The sequence below is a fragment of the Protopterus annectens genome, chromosome 1.part0, assembly GCF_019279795.1.
Source record: "Protopterus annectens isolate FY-2018-M chromosome 1.part0, PAN1.0, whole genome shotgun sequence".
Classification (NCBI taxonomy): Eukaryota; Metazoa; Chordata; order Ceratodontiformes; family Protopteridae; genus Protopterus; species Protopterus annectens.
In genome coordinates this window covers 25,684,574-25,697,285 of record NC_056725.1, presented here as the reverse complement: position 1 = coordinate 25,697,285, position 12,712 = coordinate 25,684,574, and the positions used below count along the sequence as shown (strand labels likewise).

General features: G+C 50.2%; 1 protein-coding gene across 1 annotated transcript in view; it reads left to right on the top strand.

Moving 5' to 3' along the window:
* The window catches only part of MARK4 (microtubule affinity regulating kinase 4), a 3,074,992-nt gene that overhangs the window by 2,342,167 nt on the left and 720,113 nt on the right, over window positions 1-12,712 (top strand). The gene's annotated exons all lie outside the window — the stretch shown is intronic.

Sequence of the window (12,712 nt, the reverse complement as noted above, 5' to 3'; positions counted from 1 at the left end):
ATGTCCTCCATACTGAGGAGGGCATTTGAGGGTGTGCAGCTTGGCCATAGACCACTGGCAGTGAGCAGTATTATCCTGTGTGTTCTCCAGGTTTGTAGTGTAGGGTGGTAGGTTTATCATTCCAGCCGTGCCTGCAGTGAGCACTGTGGGGGTGGCAGGTGCCTTCGCCAAACCCTTGAAGACCAGGGGCGACAGCTGCCAGCCATACCATGCGAAGGGGCGTGGCATGACAAGCATGTCATCCCAGGTATGAGGAATCTGGATCCCCTCAGACTGACACCGGTAACCAGGCACATTATCAAGGGTGACCACATTGAGCCAGTATAGTGGCATCATACTTGATGAGGGTGGGATACTGCCCAGGGTCAGGGACATGCCGGCCTGGGCTACACAATCTGAGTGGCCCTCTATGTCTCCTGTACTGTATCCCAGGGTGGTATGCCACCAGTCGTTGACACCAGCCTGGGCAATGACCGCGTCTTACCTGTACATGCTGTGGAGTGACCTGAGTGCGTGTGTTATGTGGCGTATTCCAGCGCCCGGCAGGCAGCATACTGTGATCATTCCCTTGTTCAGTGTGGTGGGTGGGACGTCGGTGTGTCTGGCAGTGGCGTCACCCATTACAGGTGTGTCTGGCAGTGTGTGTGTCGCCTTTGGGGTTCGACAGTTTAGCACACAGACGTTGAGAACTATGTGTTGCATGTCCTATGTCTTGTAGAGGCAGTAGCTTGTGTGTCTGCTTCAGAGTGCTCGTTAGGTTCGTGACATGTCTTACAGTGCCTCCAGGTATGTCTTAGTGTGTTCATGTGTTTGATTAGCATTTGCGATAGTCACATGTGACACTGGGTATGTGGTGTGCATGGTGTCCTTCCCCTCCCGCGTGGTCTTGCCGGTCATGGTTTGAGAGAGCACAGCCCCCTGTCTGGCTATATAGTTGTGTCTGTCACATGTATTATGTTCATTGGGGGAGGTGCGGCTTGTCCGTGTCCATGAGGCACCTGTAACAGTGGCCAGGACGCCCAGATTCACCATCTGAACAGGAGAGGTCGCTAGCAATTGACCCTTCGACATGCCAGAGAATGTGAATGCATTTGCTGTGTAACCGGTTCAGAAGGCACCTATAGGGAAGTGGGCACACAAGGGGACTCTAGGCCAGTGTAGTACTCCATTTAGTATACATGTACTTTATCTATGTAGGAATACTATGGGAGCAGGTGCAGAGCTTTTGTGATATAGAGAACAGACAGTCGGGATTGCAAGAACAGAGGTCATACACATAAACCTGTGGAGCACGGAGCCGGATACATTGTAACGTTGCTTACATGGTACATGACGCACATGTCCACACATATACTGCACCTGACACCTGTGGTCGGTGCCACAGGCTACGGTGGACAGAGACATCACATACATGGCATGACACAGTACAGGTATGGTGATATTCTGCAGGTGTCATACGCAGTGTGCTGGCTACTGACCGCAGGTGTCACCTGTCAGCTGTGGTGCACAGTGTTCGACAGTCGGATGCTGTACCGGTACAGGAATATTCCCGTATTCACGGGGCATACACCTCTATGGCACACACACCATTGTGTGCAGATGGGGACACCTGTCTGTGTGGTCGGCACCCTCACAAGACAATGCACCGACGCGCCATGTCACAAGGGGTGGTCTTGCACAAGTGGCCAGTAAGGCTCACAGGTATGGCAATGATAGGGCTGTACAATGCAGCACCACTATGGGATGGTCACCCTGTGTGGTCAGTGTCCAGTCACAACACGATATCTGCATACACCCTCTCAACAGGCAGCAGACATACACACATGTTGACACACTGACATGGTGGTGGCCACACATGTCTACACGGAGGGATGATGTGTTGCATGTACTACACCATCCACATCGATGCACCCCACACTGAGGTAGGTACAGATCTCCACCATGGTGTACAGTGATGTGTGGCACGTGGCACATAGTCCCCCCGATCTGTGGCATACATGGGCACACATTCCTGCACACATGTTGGTGCTAGGAATGCCACACCTGCTACATGGGATTTGTGCAGGCGTGCAGTGGTATGTGGTGCATCCTGCGTACTACCACTGTATCTGGCAGCTGTGCCAATATCTGCACGTGGGAGGTGGTAGGGGTTACAGTGGCAATGTGACATATGGTCGATCCCGCATGGCGATGGGTATGCATCATGGCAGCGCTGTCATGTAAAGGCGACATAGCAGACTGTATGCACATGGCAGGGTAGGATGGTGTGTGACACACGTGTGACCAGCACCTGCACACATGCATGTGGACAGGTGTTTAAACAAATGGTGTACACACAGACTGCCATGCGTGCTGTTACTATGCCACCATATGACGGCCCCCATGATGGGTGTGCATGTGGGAGGGGGTTGCAACTGTGTTACGGACACCAGACACCGCCCCTGCACGGCTGCACCGTGCACAGTACACGTGTCACATGTATCCCATGTTGCCATGTGTGTATGCATTGCTACATTGTGACATGTGTGTCAACATACATGGAACATGGACTGTGGTTTGGTATCACAGCTGTCACAGGCAAACTGTACAAGGGTATGTGTCCCTGTGAACACCGCTACACCCTGTAGGGGCTGCATACCACAGACATGTATCTGTCTTCCCTTCGTGTGTGTATTACCGCGTATGCCTGCGTCATGCATGTGGTACATCACAGGCTTCATATGTGTCCTGCGTGCAGTCCATGCACACAGCCAGGAAATCACATATGTCACATATCCGGACATTGTTTCACTGTGGTACAGCTGCAGTCATGTGTCATACCTGTGTCAGGCCTGTGGTATGTGTGGAGCACGCCTGTCCGTGTATACCGGTATGGGTGGACTACATCACACCTGTGGGATCATTGATAGTACATGTGTACTCTGCACGACGGATGTACACCGCCACATAGTCTTCTGGACATATGTCACATGCAGTTTCTGGACCGTGAGGCATACTGCTGCACCGATGACATGGTGCTGGCATAGCAGCTACAGTGTACACTATGGTGTGTACATGTTCAGCCTGCACTCGTGACGCCTGTGCTGTCATCTGTGTGTGTACGTGTGACTGCATGTGTGTCCACCCTGCGCGTGTGTACAGGTTTACCTGGCCGTGACTTGCGGTGTGTGCACTCTGTCTGCATGCCAGACTGCGCGTAGCACATACTACGTGTGTGAGCATGGCCGGGTCGCTGTGGTGTGGGTGGACACACACGACGGTCCACATTCTGCCTCCCATGCCATCGCCCCATGTGTATGCCTGTCTGCACTGTGCCGATTCTAAGTTTCTGAGCATGCCCAGTAAGCAGCTGTGTAGATGGACACACAATACAGTGCACACCGCGCCCGTCTGCATTGATACCCCGGGTGCATGCCTGTTTCCCCTCCGCAACTGCCACGTCTGTGGCATGGCCGGGTTGCTGTTGTGTGGCTGGACACACACGCCGGTCCACATTCTGCCTCCCATGCCGTCGCCCCATGTGTATGCCTGTCTGCACTGTGCCGATTCTAAGTGTCTGAGCATGCCCAGTAAGCAGCTGTGTAGATGGACACACAGTACAGTGCACACCGCGCCCGTCTGCATTGATACCCCGGGTGCATGCCTGTTTCCCCTCCGCAACTGCCACGTCTGTGGCATGGCCGGGTTGCTGTTGTGTGGCTGGACACACACGACGGTCCACATTCTGCCTCCCATGCCATCGCCCCATGTGTATGCCTGTCTGCACTGTGCCGATTCTAAGTGTCTGAGCATGCCCAGTAAGCAGCTGTGTAGATGGACACATAGTACAGTGCACACCACGGCCGACTGCGTTGATGCCCCGTGAGCATGTCTGTCTCCCCTTCGCAACCGCTAGGTGTGAGAGGCATGGCCAGTACACCAGTCGGGGGTACACACGACGGTCGGCACCGATGTCTGCTACTAGGCGTGTAGCCATGGCCATTGACATCCTGCATAGCCATGGTGACCATCCAGGTGACTCATATGTGGCTGTCATGCCACATTGGCTGCCTACATCCTGCACGCCGGATGCCCTCTCATAGGGTATACTGTAATGTGGTGCATCCCGTATTCATGTCGTGATGTACTGCTCCGTAGTTAGTTGGTATTCCCGACCGCAGCACTACCGTGTTACTGTACGGCCACCTTGGGATGGTAACAGGCTGTGTGACTGCGCACTCTGTCTTCATTCCCTATCGGCTGCATTGCCTCTGCAGATGATACCACCCACCTAGGGGTATGCCTCCTGACAGTGCTGTGCTCAGTAATCTCGTTAGCGCGTTCTGTAAATGCTTCATGCTGTAGTGAGTTCATGTAGGTAGGCGTAGGTTTGACTCTCGGCCCTTCCCTGTGTGTGTGTGTGTGTGTGTGTGTGTGTGTGTGTGTGTGTGTGTGTGTGTGTGTGTGTGTGTGTGTTTCCAGCTGCCTCTGCAGATAAACATGCTTTTAGATGCTTTGCAACACATACCTTGGCAATTGCCAGCTATTCCCTTACGGGTGATGTCACCCGCCTAGAAGTATCCCTCTGACAGCGCTGTGCTCAGTAATCTCAGTAGCGTTCTGTAAATGCTTCATGCTGTAGTGAGTTCATGTAGGTAGGCGTAGGTTCGACTCTCGGCCCTTCCCTGTGTGTGTGTGTGTGTGTGTGTGTGTGTGTGTCTGTGTTTCCAGCTGCCTCTGCAGATGAACATGCTTTTAGACGCTTTGCAACACATACCTTGGCTATTGCCAGCTATTCCCTTACGGGTGATGTCACCCGCCTAGAAGTATGCCTCTGACAGCGCTGTGCTCAGTAATCTCAGTAGCGCGTTCTGTAAATGCTTCATGCTGTAGTGAGTTCATGTAGGTAGGCGTAGGTTTGACTCTCGGCCCTTCCCTGTGTGTGTGTGTGTGTGTGTGTGTGTGTGTGTGTGTTTCCAGCTGCCTCTGCAGATGAACATGCTTTTAGGCGGCCGCAACACATACCTTGGCTATTGCCAGCTATTCCCTTACGGGTGATGTCACCTACCTAGAAGTATGCCTCTGACAGTACTGTGCTCAGTAATCTCGGTAGCGCGTTCTGTAAATGCTTCATGCTGTAGTGAGCTCATGTAGGTAGGCGTAGGTTCGACTCTCGGCCCTTCCATGTGTGTGTGTGTGTGTGTGTGTGTGTGTGTGTGTGTGTGTGTGTGTGTGTGTGTGTGTGTGTGTGTGTTTCCAGCTGCCTCTGCAGATGAACATGCTTTTAGACGCTTTGCAACACATACCTTGGCTATTGCCAGCTATTCCCTTACGGGTGATGTCACCCGCCTAGAAGTATGCCTCTGACAGTGCTGTGCTCAGTAATCTCAGTAGCGCGTTCTGTAAATGCTTCATGCTGTAGTGAGTTCATGTAGGTAGGCGTAGGTTCGACTCTCGGCCCTTCCCTGTGTGTGTGTGTGTGTGTGTGTGTGTGTGTGTGTGTGTGTGTGTGTGTGTGTGTGTGTGTTTCCAGCTGCCTCTGCAGATGAACATGCTTTTAGATGCTTCGCAACACATACCTTGGCTATTGCCAGCTATTCCCTTACGGGTGATGTCACCCACCTAGAAGTATGCCCTGACAGCGCTGTGCTCAGTAATCTCGGTAGCGCATTCTGTAAATGCTTCATGCTGTAGTGAGTTCATGTAGGTAGGCGTAGGTTCGACTCTCGGCCCTTCCCTGTGTGTGTGTGTGTGTGTGTGTGTGTGTGTGTGTGTGTATGTGTGTGTTTCCAGCTGCCTCTGCAGATGAACATGCTTTTAGACGCTTCACAACACATACCTTGGCTATTGCCAGCTATTCCCTTACGGGTGATGTCACCCGCCTAGAAGTATGCCCCTGACAGCGCTGTGCTCAGTAATCTCAGTAGCGCGTTCTGTAAATGCTTCATGCTGTAGTGAGTTCATGTAGGTAGGCGTAGGTTCGACTCTCGGCCCTTCCTGTGTGTGTGTGTGTGTGTGTGTGTTTCCAGCTGCCTCTGCAGATGAACATGCTTTTAGACGCTTCGCAACACATACCTTGGCTATTGCCAGCTATTCCCTTACGGGTGATGTCACCCGCCTAGAAGTATGCCTCTGACAGCGCTGTGCTCAGTAATCTCAGTAGCGCGTTCTGTAAATGCTTCATGCTGTAGTGAGTTCATGTAGGTAGGCGTAGGTTCGACTCTCGGCCCTTCCCTGTGTGTGTGTGTGTGTGTGTTTCCAGCTGCCTCTGCAGATGAACATGCTTTAGGCGCCGCAACACATACCTTGGCTATTGCCAGCTATTCCCTTACGGGTGATGTCACCCGCCTAGAAGTATGCCTCTGACAGCGCTGTGCTCAGTAATCTCAGTAGCGTTCTGTAAATGCTTCATGCTGTAGTGAGTTCATGTAGGTAGGCGTAGGTTCGACTCTCGGCCCTTCCGTGTGTGTGTGTGTGTGTTTCCAGCTGCCTCTGCAGATGAACATGCTTTTAGACGCTTCGCAACACATACCTTGGCTATTGCCAGCTATTCCCTTACGGGTGATGTCACCCGCCTAGAAGTATGCCTCTGACAGCTGTGCTCAGTAATCTCGGTAGCGCATTCTGTAAATGCTTCATGCTGTAGTGAGGTCATGTAGGTAGGCGTAGGTTCGACTCCCGCCCCTTCCCCGTGTGTGTGTGTGTGTGTGTTCACAGCTTCCCTAGTAGAGTGGAGTTATGTTAGACGCTTGGCAACACATACCTTGGCTATCGGCGGCCATTCCTTTACGGATGTTGTCACCCACCTGTACATGTGCCTCTGACGGTGGTGTGTTCGGTGGTCCACGTAGCGCGTTCCATACCTGTGTCATACTGTTGTGCGGTTGGGTATGTGGGGGTGTGGTCAATCACCATGCCTGCCACATGTGTGTGTCCATGCTCCCAGCTGCATGGGTTCATAGGGTATGGCTTTGAGGTTTCCGCAGAACACTCATATCCTGCTGCCATCCCTGTGTTTGTGGATGGTGAGACGCAGCTCGTGGACTGCTCGTGTGCCTGCTGTGTTTGGCGACCTCTGTAGCGTGTTCTCCATGTGCACCCTGCTATGATGTGGTGGGGTGGTGCTGTGTACGTTACACGCACGGGCTTGCCACATGTGTCCGTCTGTATCTCTGTCATTGTATATCTACGTACCTATGTTGTGCCCGTAGTGCTGCTCTTGCATGGACAGCTGTCTGTCCCATGTATCGCATATTTGCACAGCTGACACATAGAACTGTGGTATGATGCATATCCACTCATTGTCCATGCACCGTCCGTATTCCAGAACACCCTAGAGACATCTGCTGGATATCGTGGCAGACAGCTATCCTTGCTGTACTGACACTGTACCCGTACACGCCATAAACCTTGTGTGTAATTGACTATTTATGGTGTGTGTATGTCTAACTGTGCTGTGTGCATGGTCGTGTGTGTGTCCCGCTATAGCCATCTGTGCAGGTGTCGCCACTATGGGTAATCCTTGTGGACTGCTGTTTCATGTGCACTTCTGCACATACCTGCAGACCGTACTACCCGTCCTACGGCAGCGGCCTTAGATCGACTGCTGCCCTAGGCTGTAGGGCTCCATGGCGCACACCACCACAACACATGGTGCCCCGATCCTGGTAAACTTACATGACACACCTACTAGACAGGTGGCCCTACTAGTGCGGCGCCCTGGGCAGCCGCAGGATTGGCGTATGCCTACGGCCGGCTATGAGCACATCACACGGCATACGTCTACATTCGGTGTTTTACGATGGCTAGGTTATGATACCAGAGGGGGGACCTCATCAACTATGCTTTAGAATGCGGATTTAGATGGATTATTAGGTGGAGGGTTGACCACACACCAGGGCTGACCGGTGAAACACTGATGAAGCCTCTTTTGAGAAGCAGGTGGCTTAAACCCCCGTGACAGGAATGTAGTTTAGGTACAGATATACAGTTAACACAAATTAGTCCACTCTTTCAGTTGTGTACCACTGTATTACATTGATATGATATGCATATCTTCTATATATATTGTTTGATCTTTGATTTTATGAGTATTATGCATAGTACAATATCATATAATACATGTGTTACTAGGATGTTTTCTGAGATGTTAATATATGTGTGTGTAGTTAACATTGCGTCTGTGCTTTCTATCCTGTGGTTACATGTCCATTGTTTGCTGAGAAATTAACCAATGAAAGTGTAAGGGGATATTTAAAGCCTGGATGCTTCTATGTCATGTAAAGTCTGGCCAGACCTACGGGTGAAAGCGCTTACATGTTCATGAAGTAACCTTTGTATACCATTTGTGACCTGTCGTGGACAATGTCTACGTTGACTGTGTCATCTACCTATGTGTGTTTTGGATTGTGTGCCATAAGGTGCCAGCGGTTCTTTGATGTTGATTAGGTGTATTCCATGGTCAATTGACATTAATCCTATTAATTCACTGAAGGATGTTCTCCATAAGTGTGAACGCCATAGTTTGACCATCCTATGACCTTCCTAGCTGACGTTGTTTTTGTGCCATTGGTATGTGTTCCACAGGTCGCCCATTTCTTCCGCGGTATGGAAGCGAGTGATCCCCATTATGGTGCTGGCAGATTGAGTGCTGTGTACGCCGGTATTCGCACGGCGGTCTGGCTTTGTATGGGGAGTGTCTACTGTAGTCCCTATCTGTATTTCCTGTGTTATACCTCACTGCAGCTGTGTGATTCTACCAGGTTTGCAGTTATGGGTGACATCTTGGTCCTACGCTTGTCCATCCATGCCAATTGCCTACTGGACACTGGTATAGAGCAGTACACATTTCACACCTGCATTTAGCATTATCCGGTGGATGCTTTGCACAATTAGTGGGGAGTAAGGCATGTGCTACTCCCACATCCCTCCCACGGTGCGGGACAACGTATTATCTGCCAAACAACACCGAGCCCCATTTCTGCATATCCAGGATCCCATGGCTGCAACCCTCGACGGTACCCATTACACATCCGTCATGTGTGCGGGAATGGGATGTGGACGCACCTCTATGGACTCTACAATCTGGGAATTTCTGTTCATATGTCCTGCATTTCATGGACAGTTGTCATCAACCTTGAACACGCTGGAGGTGCATATGTCTGGCTGTACCGTAGTCACGGCTGTCGGTTCTTCTGGGTCTCTCGATCGCAGCTGGTTGACATTGTGTACGGATGAATCTTTGGGGTCCTACTATGAACACCAATGTGCATATGTAAAGTGTAGAACTTGTTGGACTGTGTCCATCTGGCCAGTGGGTTTGACTGCTGCTGTATGTTCCCCAATCGCGGATGTCTGCTTGCTACCCATATTATGTAGTGCTACATTAACCAGGTTATTCCAAACTGAACCCAGATGGTGTAAATCCAATGATGCAGGCTAGGAAATGCTTTAACTAATCCTCAGATGTCCCATTAGGGAATTTCCGCCACTGTATTGTCAAAATAACACAACCAAAACATGTAGATCCTATTAATTCATTGAAGGATGTTCTTTATAAGCGTGAACGCCATAGTTCAGAGATCCTATGACCTTCCTAGTTGACGTTGCTGGTGTGCCATTAGTATGTGTTCCGCAGGTCGCACATTTGTTCCGCAGTATGGTAGCGAGTGATCCCCATTTTCTTGCTGGCAGATTGAGTGCTGTGTACGCCGGTATACGCACGGCGGTCTGACTTTGTATGGGGAGTGTGTACTGTAGTCCCTATCTGCATTTCCTGTGTTATGCCTTGCTGCAGCTGTGTAATTCCACCAGGTTTGCAGTTATGGGTGCCATCTTGGTCGTACGTTTATCCATCCATGGGAATTGCCTACTGGACACTGGTACACGGCTGTACCAATTTCACAGCTGCATTTATCATTCTCCGGTGGATGATTTGCATTATTGGTGGGGGGTAAGGCATGTGCTATACCCACATCCCTCCACGGGCGGGACAACGGATTATCTGCCAAACAACACCGAGCCCCATTTCTGCATACCCACGATCCCATGGCTGCAGCCCTCGACGGTACCCATTACACACTATTCATGTGTGCGGGACTGGGATGTGGATGCACTTCTATGGACTCGGCCATATGGGTATTTCTGCTCATATGTCCTGCATTTCATGGACACCTGTCATCAACCTTAAACACGCTGGTGGTGCATATGTCTAACTGTGCCGTAGTCACAGCTGTTACGCCTTCAGCGTCGCTCCCTCCATCACGTTTCTATTGCATAGGGTTAAATTTTTGGGTCCTACAATGGACACCGATGTGCATATGTAAAGTGTAGAACCTGTTGGACTGTGTCCATCTGGCCAGTGGGTTTGACTGCTGCTGTATGTTCCCCGATCGCGGATGTCTGTTTGACTACACATATTATGTAGTGCTACGACATCCAGGTTTTTCAAACCTGAAACCAAATGGTGGGCATCCAAGGATGCAGGTTAGCAACTGCTTTACATAATCCTCAGAAGTCACAGTAGGAAATATCCGCCACTGTATTGTCAGAATAACACCACCATAACATGTAGATCCTATTAATTCATTGAAGGATGTTCTTTATATGTGGGTACGCCATAGCTTAACCATCCTATAACCTTCCTAGTTGACGTTGTTGGTGTGCCATTAGTATGTGTTCCGCAGGTCGCCCATTTGTTCCGCAGTATGGAAGCGAGTGATCCCCATTTTCTTGCTGGCAGATTGAGTGCTGTGTACGCTGGTATTCGCATGCCGGTCTGACTTTGTATGGGGGGTGTGTACTGTGGTCCCTATCTGTATTTCCTGTGTTATGCCTTACTGCAGCTGTGGAATTACACTGGGTTTGCAGTTATGGGTGCCATCTTGGTCGTACGTTTGTCCGTCCATGGGAATTGCCTACTGGACACTGGTATAGGGCTGTACACATTTCACAGCTGCATTTAGCATTCTCCGGTGGATGATTTGCATTATTAGTGGGGAATAACGCATGTGCTATACCCACATCCCTCCCACGGGGCGGGACAACGGATTATCTGCCAATCAACACCGAGCCCCATTTCTGCATACCCACCATCCCATGGCTGCAACCCTCGATGGTACCCATTGCACATCCTTCATGTGTGCGGGAATGGGATGTGGACGCACGTCTATGGACTCAGCAATCTGGGGATTTCTATTCATATGTCCTGCATTTCATGGATACTTGTCATCAACCTTGAACACGCTGGTGGTGCATATATCTAGCTGTGCCGTAGTCACGGCTGTCAGTTCTTCTGGGTCTTTCGATCGCAGCCGGTTGACATTGCGTACGGATAATTTTTGGGGTCCTACAATGGACACCAATGTGCATATGTAAAGTGTAGAGCTTGTTGGACTGTGTCCATCTGGCCAGTGGGTTTGACTGCTGCTGTATGTTCCCCAATCACGGATGTCTGTTTGACTACCCATATTATGTAGTGCTACGTAAACCGGGGATTTTCTACACTGAACCCAACTGGTGTGAATCCAATGATGCAGGCTAACAATTGCTTTAACTAATCCGCAGATGTCCCATTAGGACATTCCCGCCTCTGTATTGTCAAAATAACACAACCAAAACATGTAGATCCTATTAATTTATTGAAGGTTGTTCTTCATAAGTGGGAACGCCATAGTTTAAACATCCTATGACCTTCCTAGTGAACGTTGTTGGTGTGCCATTAGTATGTGTTCCGCAGGTCGGCCATTTGTTCCACTGTATGGAAGCGAGTGATCCCCATTTTCCTGCTGGCAGATTGAGTGCTGTGTACGCCGGTATTCGCACGGCACTCTGACCTTGTATGTGGAGTCTCTACTGTAGTCCCTATCTGTATTCCCTGTGTTATGCCTTACTGCAGCTGTGTAATTCCACCGGGTTTGCAGTTCTGTGTGCCATCTTGGTCGTACGTTTGTCCATCCATGGGAATTGCCTACTGGACACTGGTATAGGGCTGTACACATTTCACAGCTGCATTTAGCATTCTCCGGTGGATGATTTGCATTATTAGTGCAGAGTAACGCATGTGCTATACCCACATCCCTCCCACGGGGCGGGACAACGGATCATCTGCCAATCAACACCGAGCCCCATTTATGCATACCCACGATCCCATGGCTGCAACCCTCGACGGTACCCATTGCACATTCTTCATGTGTGCGGGATTGGGATGTGGACGCACTTCTATGGACTCGACAATCTGGGGATTTCTGTTCATATGGCCTGCATTTCATGGACACTTGTCATCAACCTTGAACATGCTGGTGGTGCATATATCTAGCTGTGCCGTAGTCACAGCTGTCACCTCTTCTGGGTCTCTCGATCGCAGCCGGTTGACATTGTGTAGGGATAAATTTTTGGGGTCCTACAATGGACAACAATGTGCATATGTAAAGTGTAGAACATGTTGGACTGTGTCCATCTGGCCAGTGGTTTTGACTGCTGCTGTATGTTCCCCAATCGTGGATGTCTGTTTGACTACCCATATTATGTAGTGCTACGAAACCCATGTCTTTCTACAATTAACCCAAATGGTGTTAATCTAATGCTGCAGGTTAGCAACTGCTTTAACTAATCCTCAGAAGTCCCATTATGAAATATCCACCACTGTATTGTCAATATAACACAGCCGGAACATGTAGAACCTATTAATTCATTGAAGGATGTTCTTTATAAGTGGGAACGCCATAGTTTAAAC